Raw genomic sequence first — 23,988 nt, 5'->3', positions numbered from 1 at the left:
AGCTCAGAGCCCCCTTCCACACCCTGAACTCCTCATTTCTGGCCCCTCCCTGGAGCTCGCACCCCCAACCAGAGCCCTCTCCCCCTCCCACACCCCATCCCCAATTTTGTGAGCATTCATGGCCCGCCCTACAATTTCTATTCCCCGATGTGGACCTCAGGCCAAAACGTTTGTCCACCCCTGGTCTAACCCACAACAAGAATTGGCCTTTGGGACAAAGTGAGTAAATTCATTGTCATTTGGGCGTGAAACTGACCTCTGATTCCTGTGTCCTGTCTGAGGCATACCGCAAAGAGCAGGAGGAAGATCGATCACGGCTAGAGATGGAGAAGTTGGGCAATGGACAAGAGCCATAAAACAATACCAAGACCACTCACTTTGATGGCCCAGACTGAAACTCTGAAAGACACTTGACAGAGATGTAGCTGAGACGATGACTGTGTTAATGGAATCATGTCTAGAATTGTCATGAAGGAAGGGCTTCTTTGGGGAGAGAAACAAGGGGGGAGTAAGGAGGGCACAGCAAGACCGGCTGAGACTGACCAGGAGAGACCTTTACATTTTTGCAGGGCAGGTGAGTTGGTGCCGTTCTTGTCCTGCAATTGAAGAGAACACGGCCCATCTGAGATAGCGTGGAGGGAAGCCCCAACATAGCTACATGTTTCTTTGGTTAATCGCTTTTTTTTCCCTCTATGCTTTCTAAATCTACTAAATAAAACTTGTTGTCAAACTATAACTGCTCGTTGCTTAGAGAATCGACACAGGCACCATCAGAAAGGGTCCTGTACGTGAAAAGGAGTCTGTGCACTTAAGGCAGCATAATCTGGTCTCAGTCTAAGAGCAGGAGAATCGCAGGATTCCACTGCAGTGAAAGGTGAGTGGCAAAAGGTCCCTGTACCATGGATCTGAGCGACCAAAAGTGAAGACAGAGGAACATCTTAGAAGATCAGGGTTGGAAGGGACCTCAGGAGGTATCTAGTCCAACCCCCTGCTTAAAGCAGGACCAATCCCCAGACAGATTTTTGCCCCAGATCCCTAAATGCCCCCCTCAAGGATTGAACTCACAATGGTGGGTTTATCAGGCCATTAGCTCAATCCACTGAGCTATCCCCCCACCCCCCATTACATCTTGACTGTAAGGGTGTCACACACGTCAAACATTCACATGAATAAAGCAACAGAGAGCATACCACTAGCCTAGAGGGTCCAAACTCGTGTTCTGCGGAGAGCTGGCTGGCCATCTGGTGCTAGCTCCTTCTCCTTAGGTGCAGCTGCTCAATCACATGGAAAGACGCTAAGAATGCCCTAAACACGTGCTGAATGTTACTCGTCCAAGTAAGCAATTGCTAGCGTTGCTATCTGCTTGCAAATGGAAGGGGAAGTGATCCTGGCCAGAGAGGTGTCCATGAGACAATCTGTCTCTTAAGATGTGGTCTGTGCTATGAACAAACCTAAGCTCTGGTACCTCACACTGTGAGACTGCATCATCTCGCTGGAGCTCTGTAGGCAGGCAGAATGGAATTCCCCCCAAGTTGGAATTTGGTAAGGACGGCAAAAATTCCCACAGGACGTTTAATAACCACTGCAACTCCTGACAGCACATGCTGGCTACACGCTGGGTCAGAGGGAAGAATGGCACTTACTCATCCATCATCTCTAACATCACTGCCTCTCCCACCTGATTCCCATCACAAGTCTCCCAACCCTGCTCAGCACGAGATATGACAAGATCACAGACTAAGGTGCTATTGTACTGGTAGCTTTGGCACTGAATTGCTTTTCTGGCCATCCTGGCTAACAGCAACTCCAAATCCAGGTTACCCTTTTCATAGCTGCTTCCTATTATTGGCCATCCTTAAGCATTTGCAAACCAGAAAACAAATTCAGCTGACAGGGACCAAAACAAGAAAGCATGAGCATAAAGTAGCTGGCAACACTCCAGTGAATCACAGAACACGCTCCTGGGTTTGAAAGGATTGTCAGAAAGCACCTTGTATCTAGTTCCTCCTAATGGCTCTTAAAGAAAAGGTCAACACTACAGGGAGTCAATGAGCATGGTGGCATTGGGGCACCATCTGATCATAAAGTGTTACCATTAACAACAAGCTAGTGGTTGTTGTTTTTTCCAAATCAAGACCTGGGGAGCCACCAACATCTGAGGAGTAAAATTGTTACTGTGTCACCCCACTGACAGTGTAGATGGTCACTATGAGCCAAACTCAGCCCCAGTGTAACTCCATGTTGCGACCTTTGGGGTCTATTTTCCCATTGCTCTTGGCAGTTGGGACAGGATTGCCTCTATTGGCCAAACAGTCAAAGGGAGCTCCTGGGTGCTGAGTAGAGCTCTGCAAATAATGGATTTTTCAGTGTACTGGCAAGTCCCCAAAACTGGTGGGGTGCGGGGCAGGGAAGGGCATTGCTTCATCAAATCAAAACTTTTTTTTTTTTAATTTTCATCAAAACAAATTATCTGAGGGTCAAACAAAATGTTTCGTTTCAATTTAGACCGTTTTTAAATGCTTGGGGATTTTTTAAAAATAAAATTAACGGAAATTTTGAAACAAAAAAGTCATTTTGAATGGAAAAATTGAAACTTTTCATTCAGAAAATGTGAAAATGAAAAGTTTCTATGTTTTTGAATTTTTTTTAGTTTTTTATTCTTTATATATTTAAACAATTCAGCAAACTGAGACAAATTCACAAAAATGTTTTGGTGTTGCCAAATTTGCACTTTTCACCTAAAAATATTTCATATGAAGAATTTCTAGCACTGCACACTTCTGAAAATCAGTGTAAATATGAATTTATGAATAACTTGGGTACTTTTTCATCTCGTTTTATATTGATAGTGTTCAGATTTAATCTACATCACCCAGAAGGTCGCCTTGTTCTGCATTCTCTCCTGTGAAAGCCAAGCTATGTGCAGGATTATACTGTTCCTGGAGAAAAGGCCCAAAGACTCAGAGAGGGTCAGGTTGTAGAATCACCTGTCCATATTGGATTGCATTTGCGGAAATGATATTGGGACACAAAGCCTTTCCCCAATAGGTCACAGTTTTGCTTCTAACCCAAGTTGGTGGTGATGAAGTTGTCATCTGATTGCACTTAGGTAAACTGCTGTACATGCAATCATTTGATGGTCTCACTACAGAGGGGTCCCTATAACAAATGGATGAGCCCATTTGGCCCCCTTGTTGATACTGTCAACGGAGACACTGAGGAATGAGTGAGACCTTGAGAGAGCTTCCCAACTCCCAGAGATAATCATCAGGGCTGGATTATATTGGTTTGGGAATATAAGGCAACTTTACATAGCCCCTGCTGGGCATATTCCCTGGCTATATAGAAGACCATAGATTCATTGAAACTAGACTGGAGGGCTCTCAATCTGGCCACTTTCACTAGTACGACACTGCACTCTAAAAAAGGAAAGGAGGGATCATGATCGATAAGGCAAAATTTGCCTAAAAGACAGACGAGCAGTGGTTGGTATGTGTCACGAGAATTCCTGCTGATGAGAACGGAAATCATTCCAAACAAGGACTTCAAGAACATTATGTGTGCAAGTGCATGACTAAATTGTACAGCGCATCAGAGTGATTGATGTGCAGACCAAGTAAGTGTGAAGATGGAATGGATAGCTGTGTATGCAAAACAGGCAACCAAGCTCATAAATGACCTCAATTGGCCGTTGCACAGTTACTCAATTTACATGGTAACTACAAGTGCAAATTAAGTGTATGCCTGTACACCTAAAGTTTTTCAATAGCTGGCTCTTAGTAAGTATCTTTCTTAACAATTAAAGGTGGGATTTTTAAGAGAGCTCCACGTTGGTCTAAATCTGTACCCAAGAAGTCAATGGAAGTTTTACAATTGTCTTCAGTGGGCACCAGTGAAACTCTAACCCACAAACTCGGCACTCCCATAATTTCCTTTCTCCCAAAAGGTCCTTTAAATCCTGGAAACAGACATCTCAGTGCATCAGGGAAGGCAGAAAACATGCCCATCCTTTACCGAAGAACACCATGCATGGTATGACACATTGTAATAAACAATCAGCCATGTTCTATCATTCTTCTGTGTGAAATCCCCTTCAACCTCTCACTTTATCAGACATATTGTTAGTTCCTCCTTTGGCACTAAGATCAACTGAAGCCTCCACATTTTTCTTCCAACAGTTACCGTACATTATTTATGAGCCTAGAAAATAATCCCGCTTTGTCTTCTAACCCTAGTTTTGCATATATACATGTGTTTTTCCATGGCGACCCCTGTGAATTCTTCAGCTCAAATATGCATTCGTTAGAAAAACATTTCAGGGTGGGTTTTTTTTTCTCTCCTCTTTATCTATTCATTTGAATATGTTGTAAACTTGATTAATGTTGCCTCCTAATCTCTTTTTTCTAGAGAGAACACCTGGAGCTCCTTTAACCCACCTCAAACACAGGGGGGGGGGGGGACCAAAGTTTCAGTTTCATGCCTTCTTCTCTCTCACCTTTCCCCCTCCCCAGCTATTGCTCTCTTCTCGAAGAGAAAGGACACACATGTGCAATATTTATGCTGAGGGGCCAACCAAAGATGTGGACGCCTTCTATACCCCTTTGATTTTCTTATGCACCCCAGTAACCTACTTCCTTGCCATCCTCTATATGATGGGAATAGTTGGGTAGATTTATTATGGCAATTCTTCTGGTTCTTTTCACAATATGTTTTTTCAGTCTCCCACCTACAGTTCTGCCAACACGCATCATTCATTCAATACCATTGAGTGGCCACATTAAATCCTCTTTCTTCCATGCCTTATTTTTTTCAAGCCATTTCTTTCCATACCTAGGGGAACTTGTGGAGGTAAATAAAGTCTGAGCCAATGTTCCTGGACTCTCTTCTCATGCCTCCATCCAAATCCTTCCATGGGGCATCAATCATCTTTGAACTAGAAGATTCTTCTCATTGTAATTACACTAATCTCTCCATAATTTCACTGTCATTAACTGCAATTGAGTTTCTTTCTGCAGATGCTGGAACTGGAGAGTTACCAAGCCGCATACCATCTTGAGAAAAGCATGTGTTCTATTGCTGAGTTTCTGGGTTCTGTCCCCACCTGTGCTTCGGGTCACTTCAACATCCCCATCTATAAAATGAGAAAAATGATGCTTACCTACCTCATGTGAGGTTTTCAGGCTTAGGAGAGAGGTTTTTCTAAGGCTCAAAAGGAAATTAGGTTCCCAACTCCCATCCCTTGTGCCTTTCAAATCTTGCCCTGTGTAGTTTTAAGAACCTTAAGTGAAAGATGCTAATGTATGTGCAAAATACATTATTGGTTGCTACATCAAATCTGTGGATGTCACTATATTGCACCCCAGGGCTACACAGAGCTTTGAAGTGACAGCAGGCGTAGAACCCAGGTCTTCCTGCTCCAAAATCACAGGCCCCCTGTTACTTGACCTACAGGAGAAACAGCTGTTAGCAGTATAGGTACCACAACACACACACTTGAGCAGTTCTGAGTCAATCCAGCAGAGGGAAGTTTTGCACATGCATGCTAGCCGGATCACTACATAGTGCCCTCATTCGGCAATTCTCACCCGCTCGTGCCTGTGGTCAGACTGATGGCACATGGGGTCCCAGCACTAACGTTCACCATTAAGATAAGCAGGGGTGCTCCAGACTAGCCATCACAACACCCTGAATTGTAAGTGCTAATATGCATCAGAACCTCTGGCTGCAAGGCAATAAGCAACACTGTGGGGATCAACCTGCACACTTGAGCACAACATCCTAGGCAAGGCCTAAGAAATGGAAAACGTGAGGGACAATCAGAGCCTTCCTGGATGAAAATAGACCTAAACACAAATCTGACCCACCTTCAGGAGATGACACATGACCCACTTCCCCAGACAACTGCATTCCCCCCAGCTCCACTTGGGCTACATCTACACTAGGAGCTGATTCCCAGCTCACGCGCATATGCTCGCACTAGCGTTTACCGAGCTAGCGCACTAAAAAGAGTCGTGTAGCCGCAGGAGCTTGGGCAGCAGTGAGCAGAGGCATGGGCTAGCCTCCCTGCATCTAAGCCCACCTGTTGCCCCCTAGGTATGTAGATGGCATAACTGCTCCCACTCCCGCACGTACACTACTGTTTTTAGCATGCTCGCTCAATGGAAGCTAGCACAAATATGTCCACACGAGCTGGGAAATCACATCCTTAGCTCCAAGTGCAGATGTAGTCCTGGAGTCTCACCCTTCTGATTAGCAGCATGGGAAAGAGGCAAGTGGGAGAGAACAAAGAGCTCTATTCCCATGAAGGGCTGTTCCACGTTACTGCATAACTATACAGTTGGTATAACTGAGAAAGCGCACCTGGCCAGGCAGGCTCTCTGACTTCGGCGTTCACTCTCCTTCTTGGTCCAAAATTGCCCCGTGTCTGATGACATTCCAGACTTCCTGCAAAGCCGGGTCTTTTTCCCGAGCATTTGAAAATTTGGCAGTGGGGAGAAATTGTCATTGTAAAGGTGGGGAAGATGAGGGGTTTTCAGCGGGCTATCAAATTGCTGCATCAGGGTGTGTTTTTAAACTATCTCAAAGGGTCTTCGAGCCCTCGTTTTTATGTATCTAGAAATAAAGTAAAATGAACAATTAACATGAGTATGTGTGCCCAAGTACAATGGTGAGGAGCACTTCATCAATATGTGCAATGATAATCGATGAATAAAGGAGTCACTGGCACTATAAGGTTGGAGGAGCCAGTGACTTCTCTCTTGGTAGTTTACGTGGAAAAGCAATGTGTGTCGAGCACAAAGCAGTGTGGATTGTGTGTCTGTGGGTTGGGGAGAGGCATAATTTAAAGGTAACCGAAATGACACCTGATGTTCTGAAAGAAATCCAGTAAAGGTAAAAAGTCTTATCACTTCGCTTGCTGATTAAGAAAACATGTATGCCAATATTTATGCTGATGGCCATTTCTCTCGCCAATTTCACTTCCTGAGAACACTAACATTTCCCCTCTGCGTGCTACTTGACTCAGCACATGCCGACAGAGGTTGAATAAGATGGTGCCTGCACACTTCGTTACAAAGTACTGACACTTACTAAATTATGCTGTTAAATACTGTAGTACAGCTATAAAATATATGGAAGGGCCATGGAAAGCTGCCAGCCCTTTTCTGAGAAAGACAGAGCACTTTTTGGAACCTTGCCTGTGGCCCGTAATTTTCACTTCCTCCCGCTGTGGTGCGAAGCGACAAGAAAGGACTTGTAAAGTCAAAGTTAAAGAGCGGGGCTAAGGTTAAATTGCTGGTTTCAGGGTGTCGATGGTAACGTCTGGCCTACTTGAGCATCTTGAGATCCAACACACCATTATTATTATTATTTATTGGAGCTCATCAAAAAAATGGAATTTCTGGCTCTTGGGAAGTTCCAATATTACCATTTGTTTTTATCCAAAATTAGGACAAAAACTTTTCATTGGACAAAAATTTCCAAAAAAGTTCAATTGGGAAATGTCAAAACTTTTCATGCACCACAGTACCTCAGCCAGAGGGACGACTGCAGTGCATCTTGGTAGATGTCATCCAGCTAAGGAGCCTAGTGCATAAGGAAGAATGGAGGCGTGAGATACCCAAACTACAACTATCATGAGGCCCTGCAGCAGCTCAGATGGAGTCAAATGGAAGTCAAAAGACCTGAAACAAAATGTTTCGATTCAGGGTAACCTGACCCGAAATAAAACATTTTTATTTCAATTTGCCCAATGGAAAATCAAATTTTGGGGGCAAAGTCGACATTTTTCCTCTGGAAAACATTTAGACAGAAAATTCCCAACCAGCTCTGGTAGTTCTTACTTGTGTTGCAGTAACATCTAGAAGTCTCAGATCATGGATCAGGACCGTATTGTGCCAAGTGCTGTACAAAGATAAAACAAAAAGATTGTCCCTGCTCCAATGAGCTCACAATCTAGGCATGAGACAAGAGACAACAGGTGGCTACAGACAGGGGTAGTACAAGGATACAGCGAGACAGTATCAGTCAACACGATAGTCAGTGGTCTCAGAATACCAGCGGCCTAATCATGGTCAGGTTTCGAGAGGGGAATATGAAGTTCCCAGTGGAGTGCGGATAGGCAAGGTGAATGGACATAAAGGGATGTGGATGAAGTGGTGTGGGGATCTTGAAACAGCTAACGCTATTCACGCCCTTGTGCATCACACAGCAGTTTGCCAACATGGGGTGTGTCCCTGCCTCAACAAGCAGACAGTCTAAGCACAAGACCAGACCTGAGACTATACTTCAGGGAAGGGATAGTAAGAGGAGATGAAGGCTTTGGTGAACAAGGAACAAAGGAAAGAGGGTTTAAAAGAGGAACGTGAAGGGGGGACAGTGCTGGAGAGGAAATGGGATAGTCCCAGTGCAGAAGGCAGCATGAGGGTGCGAGGCAGGGACTCCAAAGGACTGGGAGGAGGACCTGAAGGCAGAGATATGGGCAGTGGTGAGGTCACATTTGAATTTGAAGCTGAGGATAAGGTGCTTGAATTTCACGTGGGCCAAGACAGACAGGGATTGGTGGAGGGCCTGTGGGGGTAACCTGCTGAGAATGACCCAGGAGAGGCAGAGTGTTGTGGCTAGACTGGCTGAGGGAAAAGTAAGACGAGGAGGACGACAGAAAGGCAACGGGCACAATAATCAAGGCACTAGATGGCCGAGTCGTGGAGTTTTACCAGCAGGAGTAGAAGGGGAAGGGCGGGGACAGAGCTGAGCTGTCTACAGGCAGCAGCCTGATACCTTCCCAGTAGAGGGCGCCAAGAGGCTGCTTCCACCCTCCCTGGGCCTCACTTCTGCTCAGCAGCTGCTCAGCAGGTGCAGGGAAAGTGGGGGGGAGAATGCTGAGGTGCACCAAGCAACCTCAGCCCCACCTCTGCTACCCACACCGCCGCACGCCTCCCTCCCCGCCCCGCCTGAGAACTCCAGTGAGAGGGGAGTACGTTTCCTTTGAACGACCGCTGCACATTCCCACTCTGGTGAGCAATACTCCTCCCTCTAGGTGGTCGGGCAAGGAGGCCTAGTTAAAAAGAGATTGCCGGGACATGTCACTAAATTGTGCGTCTGCTCTGCATCCCACATCGAATCATAACCCCCCGGTGCTTGTCTAGTGCCGGTCAGCTGTAGCGCTCAAAGCCCTTTGCAAAGGAGAGCAGTGTCATTTTACAGAGAGGGAAACTGAGGCACAGAGAGGCGCTGCAACTTGCTCAAGGGCACAAAGCAGCAGAGCTGGGAAGTGAACCTTCGTTTCCTGAGCCCGGGCCACTTGGCCCCCCGAAGGAAGGCTTGTTTTGTGAAACTAGAACAGTGCTTGCTTACAGTCTAACGGAGCAAGACAAAGGGTGGAAGAAAGGAAGGCTCATTGTCCTTACTGTGTGGCTGAGGAGCTGAGACACAGAGAAAGAAGTGACTTTCCCAAGGTCATGCAGAGAGCCCGTGGCACAGTCAGGAAGTGAACCCTACACTCCTAGGCCCGAGTCCAGTTTACTCTCCTATTAGACGTAGGCTCAAGATGCAAAGTTGACATCTGGAGCTGAACTTCCCCGAAGTTGAGAGGCTCAGAACCAAGCATCAACGTATTGCTCTACACGTTGCCGCCGGGTCTTTGATTCAACAGGCTCCCCAATCACAGCAGAAGAGAGAGTCTCTGCCCCCAACAGCTTACACTTGAAAGAAACAACAACAAAACAGACGGCAGGCAGTGGAAATGGAGACAGCATACAAACAAGGAGGAAGGATGGTCTTGCAGACGAGGCACTGGCCTGGAACTGAGTAGAATGGTTCCAGGTTGGAGCTGATGCTGATCAAATTACAGACTTCAATTGTAATTGATTTGCTTGTAAAACTGAACTGATTTGCTTCAGACTTAGGCCTGTCCTACACTTAAAACTTAGAGCGACCTAGCTACATTGCTCAGGGCACCCTGTGTGACAAAGTGGGACTGTTCTTAATGTTTCCTCTGAATACTGTGTGGGTGCCTCCGTTTCTGACCGACCCTCTGTCGCCTAGCAACTAATGGCCAGGCCCTTCCCCCCTGAAAGGGGATGCTAAAGGTATGGGAGAACAAAGAGGTCAGGTGACCGCCTCGCGGGGGGGGGGGGGGGGGGGGGGGGAAGGCGAGAAGGAACTCAGCAGAGAAGGAGGGGCTGGAGGGGGTTTCAGTTTGGAGCTGGCTGGGGACTAGCAGGAAGGGCAGAAGACTGGGGTGTCTGGCTCGCTGGGCCCCAGGATGGATCCAGCTGAGGGGTCCGGTTCTTTGTACCTACAAGCTCTGTTTTAGACCGAGTTCCTGTCATCTAATAAACCTCTGTTTTACTGGCTGGCTAAGAGTCACGTCTGACTACAAAGTGGGGGTGCGTGCAGGACCCTCTGGCTTCCCCAGGACCCCGCCTGGGTGGACTCGCTGTGGGAAGCGCACGGAGGGGCATATGCTGAATGCTCCAAGGTCAGACCCAGGAGGTGAAGCCATGTGAGCTTCTTGCCCTGAAGACAGTCTGCTCTGAGGGAGAGGAGGCTCCCCAAAGTCCTGACTGTCTTTGTGGGGAGCAGTTCCAGAGCATCGCCCGGGGGCTCCGTGACACCCTGACCTAATCCTGGTGTAGATGCAGCTAGGCCAATGGAAAAATTCCTCTATCAACCTAGCTACCGTCTCTCAGAGAAGTGGTTTACCTACACCTATAGAAAACCCCCTTCTGTTACGGCAGGAAGCGTTTACATTATGGTACTACACTACAGTTGTGCCGTTGTAGCATATAGACCTTGCCTTAGACTTCCTTGTAGCGCTCAGTGAGATTTAAAAACCACACTAAGCGTGAAGACTATATGTTTTGTGCTTAATTGACGATTTGCTAGACCAGTGTTTCTCAACCTTTTTGATACCAGGGACCAGCTTGCTGCCTTCCCAAACTTTGTCAGGGAGATCTCAGGGACCGGCACTGGTCCACAGACTGGTCATTGAGAATCACTGTGCTAGACTGTATAAAAATCCCAGTTATTAAATATATGGGGCATCAAACACAAGGAGACAGATTTAAGGTCCAAAGCTCATATAGTTACATATTTCACTCTGAGCTGAGAACAAGCATGTAAAATTTTAGCCCAATTTGTTGGCCAAAGTTATGAGGACTTGAAAAAGGGAAAGTGCAATTCAACCTTAATCATAGCACATGACGCTATGCACATTATAACTCATCAGTTTAAGTATTCTATTTTATAGCCTGGATTTCTTAGGAAGGTCATCAGATCACTGGAGCTCTCCTGACAATGGTAGCCGTATAACAAATGTTAAAGGAGTTTATTGTACGTTAAGAATGTAACAACAGACACACAAGGACCTTATAGCAAAAAGAGAACTCCAGATTTAGGACTACCGGGTGTATGAGATTTGAAAGAACTAACCGCTAAAAGATGCAGACAGCAGCTTTTCAGGGTCCTTAACCTTGATGAATAAATGAATAAAATCCCTTTCAAAATTGCAGTGTTTCTTTCAAGTGATTTCCAGCATGTTAATGATCAAGAGAAGCAGAGAAAATTACCAGGAAAGGAGATGACTTTCCTCAGTATCGCTCTCACCACGGAGACTGCCAGACAGACCTGAGCTGTAAGCACAAAATATGCAAGCAACGTATGATGGAGGAAGGGGAGATCAGGGGCTTTTTAGCTGTCCACGGTACATTTTGAGCACAGGTAAATTAAAGGCACAACTCTGGAACATTACCAAATTAGAGCTTTGGCTGAAGGTCTGGAGCCTTCTAATTCCCTGTATCTAGGTACTTATTCAGAGCTCATCACCACAGTATCCTGGCTAGCTCACAACCACGGATGGATTATCCCTGTGAGGTGGGGGGTGTTATCCCCATTTTACAGATGGGGAACTGACACACCGAGTGATTAACATTTTCAAAGGTGTCTACGTGATTTAGGCGCCTAGGTCTTATTAACTTTCAGTAAGACTGAGTACTTGTCCACACTACATAGTTTTGTCAACAAAACTTACCTTTCACTGACAAAACAGTGGATATGTACCTGCTGAAGCGCTCCTCCTGCCGATGTAATTCCACTGCTACGCCGACAAAATAAAACCACCTCGACGAGAGACATACAGCTTTTTGCGATGTAGTTAGAGCGACGCAGCGTCAGTGTAGACAGTGTTTGCTTATGTTGCCCTAATTGGCTTCCAGGAGGTGTCCCACAATGCCCATCATGACCGCTCTGGTCAGCAGTTTGAACTCCGCTGCTCTGCAGGTACATAGGTATGCGCTGTGGTTAGATGCTTATAGATGTTTGGCTGCGTGTGTGTGTTCCCTCTGTGTGCCGCCCCAGCCCTGTGCAGACAGCTGGCACAGCAGACCTCAAGAAAACCGCCCAGTGACCACAAGATCCGTTAAGGAACTCAGGTGGGCTCAGGCTTCGGTCCCCGCCCCGGGTCGTGTAGTAATTTTTGTTGCCAGAAGAGGGTCGCAGTGCAATGAAGTTTGAGAACCCCTGGCCTAGGAATTGCTGGGCTTAGGCATTGCCTGCCATGCACATTTTAGGAACATATTTCCAGCACACACCTAGAATTCTTTATACATCATCCGTACATACATCATCCAATAATGTTAATGACCAGCGTGTTACCAGTTTTACAGTCTTCAAATATGTTAAGGACTTTTATAAAGAGGACTGTGGCCAATTGTTTGCCCTGTCTGCTGAAGGTAGGACAAGTAGTAATGAGCTTAATCTGCAGCAAAGGAGATTGAGGGTAGATATTAGGAAAAGCTTTGTAAAACTATAAGGGTGGTTAAGCTCTGGAATAGGCTTCCAAGGCAGGTTGGGAATTCCCCACCACTGGAGGTTTCTAAGAACAAGTGGGACAAACACCAGTCAGGAATGGTCTAGGTTTACGTGGTCCTGCCTCAGCGCAGAGGGCTAGACTTGATGACTTCTCAAGGTCCCTTCCAGCCCGACGTTTCTATGAACACTGTCAGAATTATTATTTCCAGTTTTCTTCCAAAACAAAATTCCAGCGAAATCAACCTGATTTCACTTAGCATTTCAATTTCAACAGAACCACATTGTCTGACAGTGTAGGGTTCTGTCCAAGTTTCTCCGAGCAGCTCTGCTCACCGACCAGTTCTGTGGCTGCTCCATGCATGAGGGCACTATGGAAGAAAGCGTGGAGATGTCTGCAGGAGAAGTGGCCAAGCAGCTGGCTGAGGCTGCAATCACTGGGAGCAGAAGGGGTGGAGGGTGCGACTCGATAAGAGAGAAGAATAAGTAGGGAGCAGCAGAGTTGTACAGGGCCCTGAAGACAAGACAGTCGTTTTTCTTATTTCTCTGCCATCACAAGTATCATCTATGCTTGGATTATTTTGGATTCTCAACTCTGCTCCATTCACGCGCTCCCCCTTCCTACCTCTTCCATTCTACTATCCTACTGCATCATTACACCAACCTCTTCCCCTCCCTCCATCCCGCCCGCATCACCTCATTCAACCACATAGCTCAGATATCCCATATTCTCCCCCAAAAAATCACCTGAAGCTAACAAGACATGTGCCTAACCATCACCTTTACTTGTATGCTGTGCTCATCTTGTCTTGTCTGCTTAAACAGTGAGCTCTCTGTGACAGGGACTGTCTATTTCTACATGTTCATACAGTGTTCAGCATAATGAGCCCCAGTCCTGACTGGATCTGCTAGGTCAGAGGTGGGCAAACTACGGGCCGCGAGCCATATCCGGCCCGCGGGACCGTCCTGCCCGGCCCCCAAGCTCCTGGCCCAGGAGGCTACCCCCGGACCCTCCCCCGCTGCCTCAGCTCGCTCGCTCCGCCGCCGGCACAATGCTCTGGGCAGCGGGGCTGTGAGCTCCTGGGGCAGCGCAGCTGCAGAGCCCGGCCTGACCCGGTGCTCTGTGCTGCACAGTGCGTGGCCGGCTCCAGCCAGGTGGCGTGGCTGTAACGCCACCAGCCACCGGCGCTCCAGGCAGCGCGGTAAGGGGGCAGGGATCAGGGGGGTTGGATAGAGGGCAGGGGAGTGCGGGATGGTGGTCAGGGTGTAGGGGTGTGGATAGGGGTCGGGGGGGCACAGGGGGTTGAATGGGGGCAGGGGTCCCGGGGGGGCAGTCAGGAAGGAGGGGGGGTTGGATGTGGCGGCGGGGGGCAGTCAGGGGCAGGAGTTCCGAGGGCAGTCGGGGACAGGGAGAAGGGGTGGTTGGATGGGGCAGGGGTCCCGGGGGGGGGCCGTCAGGAATGAGAGGAGGGGTTGGATGGGGCGGCGGGGGTCCGGGGGCGGTCAGGGGACAGGGAGCGGGGGGGTGTGGACGGGGCAGGGGTCCTGGGGGGGCCATCAGGGAACAGGGGGGTTAGATGGAGCAGGAGTCCCGGGGGGGGGGGGCAGATAGGAGGTGGGGGCCGGGCCACGACCCCCTCCTCTAATTGGCCCTCCATAGAATTTACGAAACCCGATGCGGCCTTCAGGCCAAAAAGTTTGCCCACCCCTGTGCTAGGTGCTACCTGAATATAACAACAGGGAGAAAGCTGGCCTATACAGCCTAGTAATTCCATAAACTTCCACTAGGGGGCTTCTTGCACCTCCTTTTGAATCATCTGGTACTGGACTTGTCAGAGACAGGGCACTCGACTGGTTGGACCACAGATTTGCAAATCCTAAATTCTCAACCAATTTTCCCCCTAAAAGGCGGCTTAGACAGAGACTCTCAGCATCACAAGACGGTTTCTTGAGCAGAGGCCTAATGATACGTTCCTTACAGACAACTGATATCTTGTCCCACCCTCCTTGAAGGAAAACATGGACAATCTCAGCCACCAGTGGACCCAGTATGTCCCCGGCCGGCCTTCATCAGCCAGGAAAGGCATGGATCTAATTCCCCCATCATAGCCCAAGTGCCACTAGCACCTCGGTGACAGACACTGGCTGGGACTGAAGGAGAAATGATGATGCAGTGGTGGTTCTCTTGAGACACCATTCTGTCGCCATAGAGGCAGCCAGCTCCCTCCCAAAGAGTTTATCTGCAAAGTAACATGAACATTCCTCACAGCAGGAGAGAGTTGGCGAGATGTGCCTGAAAAAATTAAAAAGCAGATTCCCTCAAACACTTCCAAATCTTTTTCTTCCTTTATCATCTCCCTTTACCATCTTCCCTTTTATTTACGCCTCCACTAGACACATGTATCAACATCAAAGCACGTTGTCATATAGCAGAGCTGTTCTTGGAACCCACTGCTTGCTTATGTCCCGGTCCGACAAGAAGTGGAGTCCCTCCTGTAAGCTGATGAGCAACCTGAGTTCCCATCACGTTAGCGCCTCACATTGGGTGAAATTCACCCCTCTACAGAGGGCCTACCCAAAACCTAAGTCCGATTTTGAGGTTTTATGTGATGCTTAAGGCTCTCTGCACAGGGGTGAACGTCACCCAGAATAAAGCCCTTATCTTTGATAGTCTCGTGCAGAAAGGATCAAATTGACCTACTGCAAGAGTTAAAGATTCTCACCTGAGTCTATCTCCTCCTCTGCTCTACCAATTCAGGACTCTCACTCTTCCCAGTCCTTCTTTTCCTCCATTGGTGGTTGAACATTTGCCCGTCAGAATAATCTGCCTGCCCATCTCCACCTCACTGATTTTCCTACATCCTTTTGTATGGCACGTCTCAGAACTAAAGGAAATCAAAACCTGAGCACCCCAAACTGTGTGTGTAGGAAGTTTTCTAAATGCAAACGTTGCTCTGTAACAGTACCCCACAGCCAGCCCTTTCCCACAGACCTCACTCCTGACTTGTGCCTATTGCTTAATGGGCTGAACCAATAACCTCAAGATCTTTATGCTGCATTCAAACTCCAGAACCAGAGCCAGGTTTTAAGGTAAGGCTAATCTCTACTCCAAACACACCTCTTCCATGCTGCCTACAATCCAGGAGTTTGACCCATTCCCCAGAACATCCTTTACTACTATTTTCACAGCTGCTTTTTCCTCTTCCTCCGATTCTCACCTCAGCACCCTAAGACCTTCTTCTTGTTGTGTTCCCACTGTCCTAATCACTGATGGGCTGGAACCAGGCAAGCCCTGGATTTTAATATCCCCAAACTTTGGGCCAGTTCCTACCTGGATCCAAATGCCACATCTCCAACCCTGTAACTTGCTGCATGTTGGGAAAATGGTGCAACATCAAATGTAATTGTCTTGCACCATAATTAGTAAAGAAATATTGGGGAGGGAAATGAAGAAAAATGCACAAAAGGCACATGGCTGGATGTTTAAGTGTAATGTATATTCATTCCTCTCCTCCCCCCGCGAAGAGTGTGGAAAGGGTTCTGCATGTATGGAAGAGGACGGGGGTGGGGAAGGTGAAAGGGGAGTTGGAATCATGATGTTTGAAGGTGAAAAGAGTCTTTATATCTGGATTAGTGGAGTCCTGGGGCCTTCAAAAATAGTTAAAATTCCCTTTTTTTGAGTAATGGAGAAGTAGTTTGCATTGATCTTAAGAATTTGCTTATAGTTTTCCCTCGAGTTCAATGTACTGGGGAGTGCAAAGCTGACACAGCTCAAAAGTTTTATGAACCTCAGGTAACAACGTGAAAGGAAATTTTAATAAATATTACATTTATTTAAATTTAATTTTTTTCCTTGTTAATAATAAAAGCCACCCTTGGTCTTCTGGGCTTTTCTCATATGCCTGCTTAATACAGCAGCCGAATTGTGGAATTATTTATATTTTAACTTCATTTTCAGTAAATCGTCAATCATCCACCTTTCAAGAGCATTAAATTCAGAGAAGAATGACAGGGGAGAAGGAGATTGGGAAATAAATATTGACTTTTAGGGTTTTTTTAAACAGTGGGTAAGAAATAGCAGCTGTTGCGGGTGGGGGAAAAAAGAAAGTAGTTTGTACCTATAGATTTCTTGCCACCGCAGACCAGCCTTCCTGCTTCTGTTTTATATGCGGGAAGCCACGTCCAGATTTCAGGGGTCTCAATATTAGAGGAGAACTCAGTTCCTGGTGGCATAGGCCCACAACCTCAAAGATATTTATTCACCAGTGGGAGTTAGGTGCCTAAATATCTGAGGATCTAGGCCTTAGTGGTTTACAGGGGTAACTGGGTAAAATTCTCTGGCCTGTGACATGCAGGAGGTCAGAGTAGATGATCTCCTGGCCCTTTCTTGTCTTAAAACCTAGGAGTCTAGTCCCTTCTATTTAGAGGTTTGTGTTGTGGACCTCGCCACTTAAAACACCCTGTAGTACTGCAGGCAATAGCTGGTTCCCTGCACCAAATCCAGGGAAAGCGGGGCTGGCCCAGACAGGGAACCCATCACATTAGGTTTCCCCAATGACATCATCTCCATCCTGACTTCTATGAGAAGATTCTCCCCGACCCAAAGCCCCCAGTTGTCCCCCTCACTCCCTCTCTCCCAAAGGATAGGTGGAGACACTCCTCATGCCCCCGCTTCTCCTTTCCCAGGACAGGGCAGCCTTCCTTGGCTGGCAATCTCACTAGGGCTTTCTTCAAACGCCCTCTCCTTCCTGAATTAGCCACTTCCTGTTCTCACCCACCTGAAGCAGCGAGCATACAGAGTCATGTGCAAATTAAACAAAAAGGCCCCAGAGGGACTGTAAGACAACCAGGGAGGGCATGGGGGCTTTGTGTGCAAGGGATGGTACATACCACACCAGCCTGACCCCAGGAGAATGAGACTCAAGGATTCCTCGTTGTGTGGGATAGCTGCCTTCCTGCTCACCTAAACACACATGGGGATGCACTGCCCCACACGCAGGGAATAAGGTCCCCAACTGCCACCCAGCCCCATGCCCAGGAAATAAGGTACTTTATAGATTCGTAGACCATTCATTACAACATCTAGTCTGACTGCCTGTATATCACAGGCCACTGAATTTCACCTTGTTACCCCTGTATTGAGCCCAATACCTAGTGTTTGTGTTTGCTAAAGCATATCTTTCGGAGAGGCATCCCATCTGGATTTGAAGACATCAAGAGATGAAGAACCCACTGCTTCCTTTGGGAGTTTGTTCCCGTGGTTAATCGGCCTCACTGTTGAAAACCTCACTGTGCCTAATTTCTAATTGGAATTTGTCTGGCTGCAGCTTCCAGCCATTGGTTCTTGTTCTGCCTTTCTTGGTGAGGTTAGAAAGCCTTTTAGTTTCTGCTATTGTCTTCTAGTGAAGGTACTTATACACCATCAGCAAGTCACCTCTCAATCTTCTTTTTGATAAGCTAAACAGAGTGACCTTTCTAAGTCTCCCACTGTAATGTATTCCTATTTTTCTCAAGCCCTCAGATCATTTTTGTGGCTGTTTTCTGCTCTGCCTCCAATTTTTCAACATCCTTCCTAAATGTGGAGAACCCAACTGGACACAGGATTCCAGTATCGGTCTCACCAAGATTGTGGTGGTACTAAGTCCAACACCTTACAAAAGTCTAAGTCTATTACATCGACACAGTTACCTTGAGCCACCAAACTTGTAATCTCATCAAGGAATTAAATCAGGTTTGTTTGACAAGACCTATTTTCCATGTTGAGTGGGATTAATTATATTACTAGCCTTTAATTGGTTATCAGTTGAATCTCATATCAGTTTTCCCATCATTTTGCCCAAGATTGATGTCAGGCTAACCAGTATATAATTACCTGGGTCATCCCACTTCTTTGAATATTGATACAATATTAGCTCTCTTCCAGTCGTCTGGAATTTCCCTGGTATTCTAAGATTTATTAATAATTAAAAACAGTTGGCCAGAGATCTCAGCCAACTCTTTTAGGACTCTTGGAGGCAAGTTATCTGGGCCAGCTGTTTGACATATGTTAATCCCTAGCAGATGTTGTCTTCCATCCTCCTCTGTTACTAATGGACTGAAAGGTACATCATCGTCCTCATGCGATATGAGTACATCGTCCTGCTTCTTTCCAAATGCAGAACAGAAATATTTACTAAACACTTTTTTCCCTCAGCCTCACTCTTCTACAGCCCCACGCCCAGGGAATAAGATCCCTGTTCCCCCAATCTCAGTCTCACCCAGCCCTACATTCAGGAAATAACGGTCCACACTTCCCAGCCTCCCTCTCCCCCAGCCCCACCCCTGAAAAACAAGGTCTCTGCTCTCAGTGCACAGAAGGTTGATCGAGGCCTGCCCTTTTCAGTGAGGTCTGTCACCTTGTGCCACTGCCTTTCCAACTTCAGGAGCTTTAGTCATTACATTGCCCTACGGCACAACTAGCATCCCCAGAGCTGGGGCAAAACGCTTCCTCCAAGTGGCCAGAGGCAGAACGTCTGTGGCTAGCAGAGAAGTCAACCAGCTGAAGTTATGAGCTACTCCCCTTTGCAGAGAGCCATCCTCCCCCAGGCTGGCAGGCAGCAGCGAGCCAAGTGAGGGAGCAGGCGAAAGGAGAGATACAAGTTAAATAGAGATTAAAGAAACAAAGTAAAAAAAAATAATAATAAGTGACACCCCCTCGGCCTTCCGGAATCTGGTGCTGACACTTTCTGAGCAGTGGGAGACATGGGAATCCAGCCCCCTGTGCCCAAGCTGACCCCATTGCCTTCCAGGTCCCAGGAGGGTTCCTCATACATTTTACAAAAAGAACAAACAGCTGAAAATTGGTGGCATTTAAAAATATATTGAGAGACTTTGCATGTTGTTCCCTTTCATGCGGTGATGGCATTTATCCACCGGGCTTCTCGGAGGCGCTGCCTCTCCGAGCACTTTACATAGTCCTTAATTACACGCTAGTGGTGGAGTGACTGTCTACCGGCAACCGCATCAACCATTATCCACTCAGCAATATCCAGCCAACAGCTGTTTACGTTTACATGAGCGGCAAGTCATCTGGGCTGCCATTAACGGAGCGCAGGAATGTTGGCGGGGCCGTGGGGGTCATCTCACCCCCGAGTCCTTCCCAAATAGCCTCCAATCGCTAGTAGCACCGCCTCCCTCCAGAATCAAACACACAAGAGAACACCAACCTTGGGGATACGCCTCTATCTCTGCTGCCCTGTCAGTTCAGCACACAGGCAGCAAGCCAGCCCCTTGTTCAAAAGAACGGCCAGACTGGGTCAGGCCAATGGTCCATCTCGCCCAGGACCCTGTCTTCCGAGAATGAGCAAGGGCGGGTGCTTCAGAGGGAATCAACAAAACAGGCAATCAAGTGATCCAAGCCCGTCGTCATGCAGAGCTGGAAATTCTCACTTGTTCTAACATCAGGATGGCTGGTTGCATGGTTGCTATTGGCGATTCAATGTAGTCCGTGGTGGGGGAGGGAATGGCTCCTCCCCCTCCAGGTCTGTGGGCGGCCAATCCACCCCTCTACAAATGTATTACATATTATTTGCATTACTATAGAACTTGGGAGCTTCAGGCACGGGCCAGCACCCTGTAGCGCTAGGTGCTGTACAAATACAGCACAAAAAGATGCTCCCTGCCCCAAAAGCATGGCTAACGAGCAGTTATGCTCTCTGCTTTTGTATTTCCAGAGCCTTCATGTCCCTGCAGTCACACTACCTGGTGTGCTGACCCTGCTAGTGGTACAAATTCAGCAGCATTGGGCTAGGTCTGTACATGGATGGGAAACCACTGAGAAAATGCTGCAGAAAAAGGTGGTGGTGAACCAAGATGTGGCACTTTTCACTTTGAACGAATATTAAGCCAATATCCCATCACTGCATCAGCCTTTGGGTGGTATGTGCAGCCCAGGGCTTGACCACTTGTTATCGTGAGAGACCCTGTGGTATTCTTAGAAGAGTCAGGGCGTAAAATCTCAGTGTCCCGGCCAAAGTCCAATGGGTTATTATGCCCTGTCCTCCTCCAACCCCACTGGCGTCTCAGCTGATTTCAGCATTTCTTCTTCATTCCCTGGCCTAGACTGCAGGATAGCAATGCTGCACGCTGGGAAGCAGCAGCTGCCTGCCCGTTGTGGATGAGGTGATCTCTGAGAACAGATTGCTTATCAAGGGTTGTCAAACATTTTGGGTTCCTTCGGGACACCACAAGTTATTAATGTCCAGCGGCATGGATGGGTTGGGTCCCATTCTGCAAGGTATGTTCCCATGTCATATGCGCTAAGATATTCCCCCATGTCTCATGACAGACCAGGTTTTAGCCTTTTGACCGATCCCCAGTCATGCGGTTAGCAGGAAATCTGCGCTTGTTACTTACAGATCCCAGCACTTCCCCTGTTGTACAGCTGGGAAAAAGAAGACGCAAAGCAGTTCCACGGCTTCGCCTGAGTCCCACAAGTGAGCTGCAGAGGCACAAGCTCCAAGTTTTTTGCCGCCCCAAGCAAAAACATTTTCCTGTGCCCCCCCCGGCCCCGCCCCAACTCCGCCCCTTCCCCGCTCCATTCCAACCCCTTCCCCAAATCCCCGGCCCCGCCTCCTCCCTTGGGCGTGCCGCATTTCCCCTCCTACCCCTCCCTCCCAGGGGGGAGAAGCGGAGCGGCGGCGCGCTCGGGGGAGGAGGCGGAGGTGAGCTGGGCCCCCCCCCCCCCGGTTCCTCTGTCCCCCTCCCCTGGTTACTTCCTGCGGCCCTCCCCATGCCCCCCCAACCGCCGCAGCTCACCTCCGCTCAGGACCGGCTCCCGGCTTTTTGCGCCCCAAGCAAAAACAAGCAAACAAACAAAAAAAAGGAGCCGGAGTGCCACCCCTTGGAAAGTGCTGCCCCAAGCACATGCTTGGAGGGCTGGTGCCTAGAGCCGGCCCTGAGCACAGGGTCAAAGAGGGATGGGATGGGCAGGGGTGGAGAATGGCTATCCTGGAGGAGACCCGGGCTTACCGCCCGTGCTACCCTCAGCCTGCAAAGGAGGCACTTGTCTTTTTAGACTCTCTGCCACCACGAGCTAGGAGCGACTGTGTGGAGGCAACGCAGGCGCATCACATTAACACACAATCGGTGTTCACCTTGCTGCTCTATGCTCCTGCCTCAGTGCACTGCACTCCACACCTGCCCTGCAGTCTCCTCCCAATCCAGCCCCGGGATAATTACGAGGGCTGTGATGGGGAGAGAGGCTTACGCATTTCAACAGCAGGAGAGGAAAAGTCTTTCAAGGTAGCTGGTTTACAGCAAAAGTGAAAGTCTTTGGAAGCAAACTAAACTGATCTCTCGGGGAGGGGAGGGAGTTTTATCTTGTCTTTGCTGCCAGAACTAATTTCCTGATGTCGAACCCCCCTTGCGCTATGCATGGGTGCATATTAATGAGCTTTCAGGAGATAGGGCCCTTATCCCACTCATAGCGGCTGGCTGGGATCCTATTCCTTGCATTCCTACCACTAGGTTATCATGATTTCAATTAGTGGCTGGCTCGCAATGTGTCCCCCACTTCCGACCCCCTCAAATCTTCCCAATCCTCAGCAGCCCGGGTAGCAGCCTTTCCAGCTCTCCTCCACCCAGCGAAAGGTCAAGCTTTGGGTCACAGGCTGCCTTCCAAACACCACGCTGTGATTCCGGGTTTCAAGTTCAACGTTACAGCACATGAGCAGGGACGGGAAGAGGAAAGGGCGTCACGGAGGAGCTGGAGAAACTGGCAGCACTAGAGACTCAAGCCCTCTATCCACAGAACAGGTATCAGCTTAGGCAGCCTCCGTGCAAGCTCCCTCTTAGCAACCTGCTGGACCTGGAGAGACCCGTGACTGGAGGGGCAAAAGGATGGCTGTCTCCATAGTCAATGGTGTTTGTCACATTAATGCAAGGGGAGCTTGAACTAAATACATTGTTTTCTTCTTTACATCCATCTAAGAGCAACAAACCAGACCCTGCTCCTAGCTGCAGCAGGCAGAGCTCTGTTCTGCCCATTACTCACAGAGCCCTGCACTGCACGAGAAGGGTGAACCTTTGAACGATGCAGCTTCCTCCCACACCCGTGCAGAACAGTACCAGCTGCTCCACACGGTTCGAATCGTTGGCTTTTGTGCTGAGACCCAAAGCTGCAGTTGCGTTTTCCGTGATGCAGACACCTCTCAGTACTGGAAAGGAGACTGAGAACCACCAAGCTATTTCGTACAGTCCACTAGAGACAATTTCAGACAAGTTATGGGGCTTGAGATAATGTTGATTTACAGAGCAGTTAAGATTTCCTCCACTGCAGGAATTGTTAGGGGAAATTCTCTGCCCTGTGTTATGCAGGTCAGACTGGATCATCAGACTTGTCCCTTCTGATCTTGAAATCTATACATTCAGATGTGGATGATGCTGGACAGTTTTGGATTTGGATAAGCATTCATGAATGTAAATAAAGAATCACCACTACCAACAACAATTCACTCATCTCACATTTAAGGGGTGACTTGATCACTATCGGTAAGTACCTACATGGGGGACAGAAATTTGACAATAGAGGGCTGTTCAATCTAGCAGACAAAGATCTAACAAGATCCAATGGCTGGAAGTTGAGGCTAGACCAATTCAGATACATGCAAACTTTGGCTCCCTCTGAAATTAGGGCAGGTGAAGTTAAGAGAAAAGACAGAAGAAATTAAAAGTTTTCAGTTTTTATGAAAATGTATCCAAACTGAATTCTGCTTCCACTCTATAGGCCACCAAACAGCTGCCAAATGCTAGCAACTTTGAGTCAGTGCGGATTTATGGATGCTAGCATACAGGTGAAAGGCTTCATATCCCATTGCACATACCTGAGCCATCCAGTCCCCATAAACACGGTGCGTTGCAGAGCTGTATTGCTCACAGAAGGACTTCTGCATTCACAGCCAACTTTCATTTTCTCCTGGCAAAATAACCATGTAAGTGTAGACAGACATGGGACTGACTCAGAACCCCTGATCCAGACATGAACGGGAACCCAGAACCCCGATTCAGACATGGACGAGAACCCAGAAACCCGATTCAGACATGGATGAGAACCCAGAACCCCTGATCCAGACATGCACAGGAACTTTGAGGAAGTTGCAATGTGGACCTAAATTCACGGCTCCAAACTTTGGCTTCACAGTT

Source organism: Emys orbicularis, chromosome 6 (assembly GCF_028017835.1).
Source record: "Emys orbicularis isolate rEmyOrb1 chromosome 6, rEmyOrb1.hap1, whole genome shotgun sequence".
Classification (NCBI taxonomy): domain Eukaryota; kingdom Metazoa; phylum Chordata; order Testudines; family Emydidae; genus Emys; species Emys orbicularis.
This window is presented reverse-complemented; position numbering follows the sequence as displayed.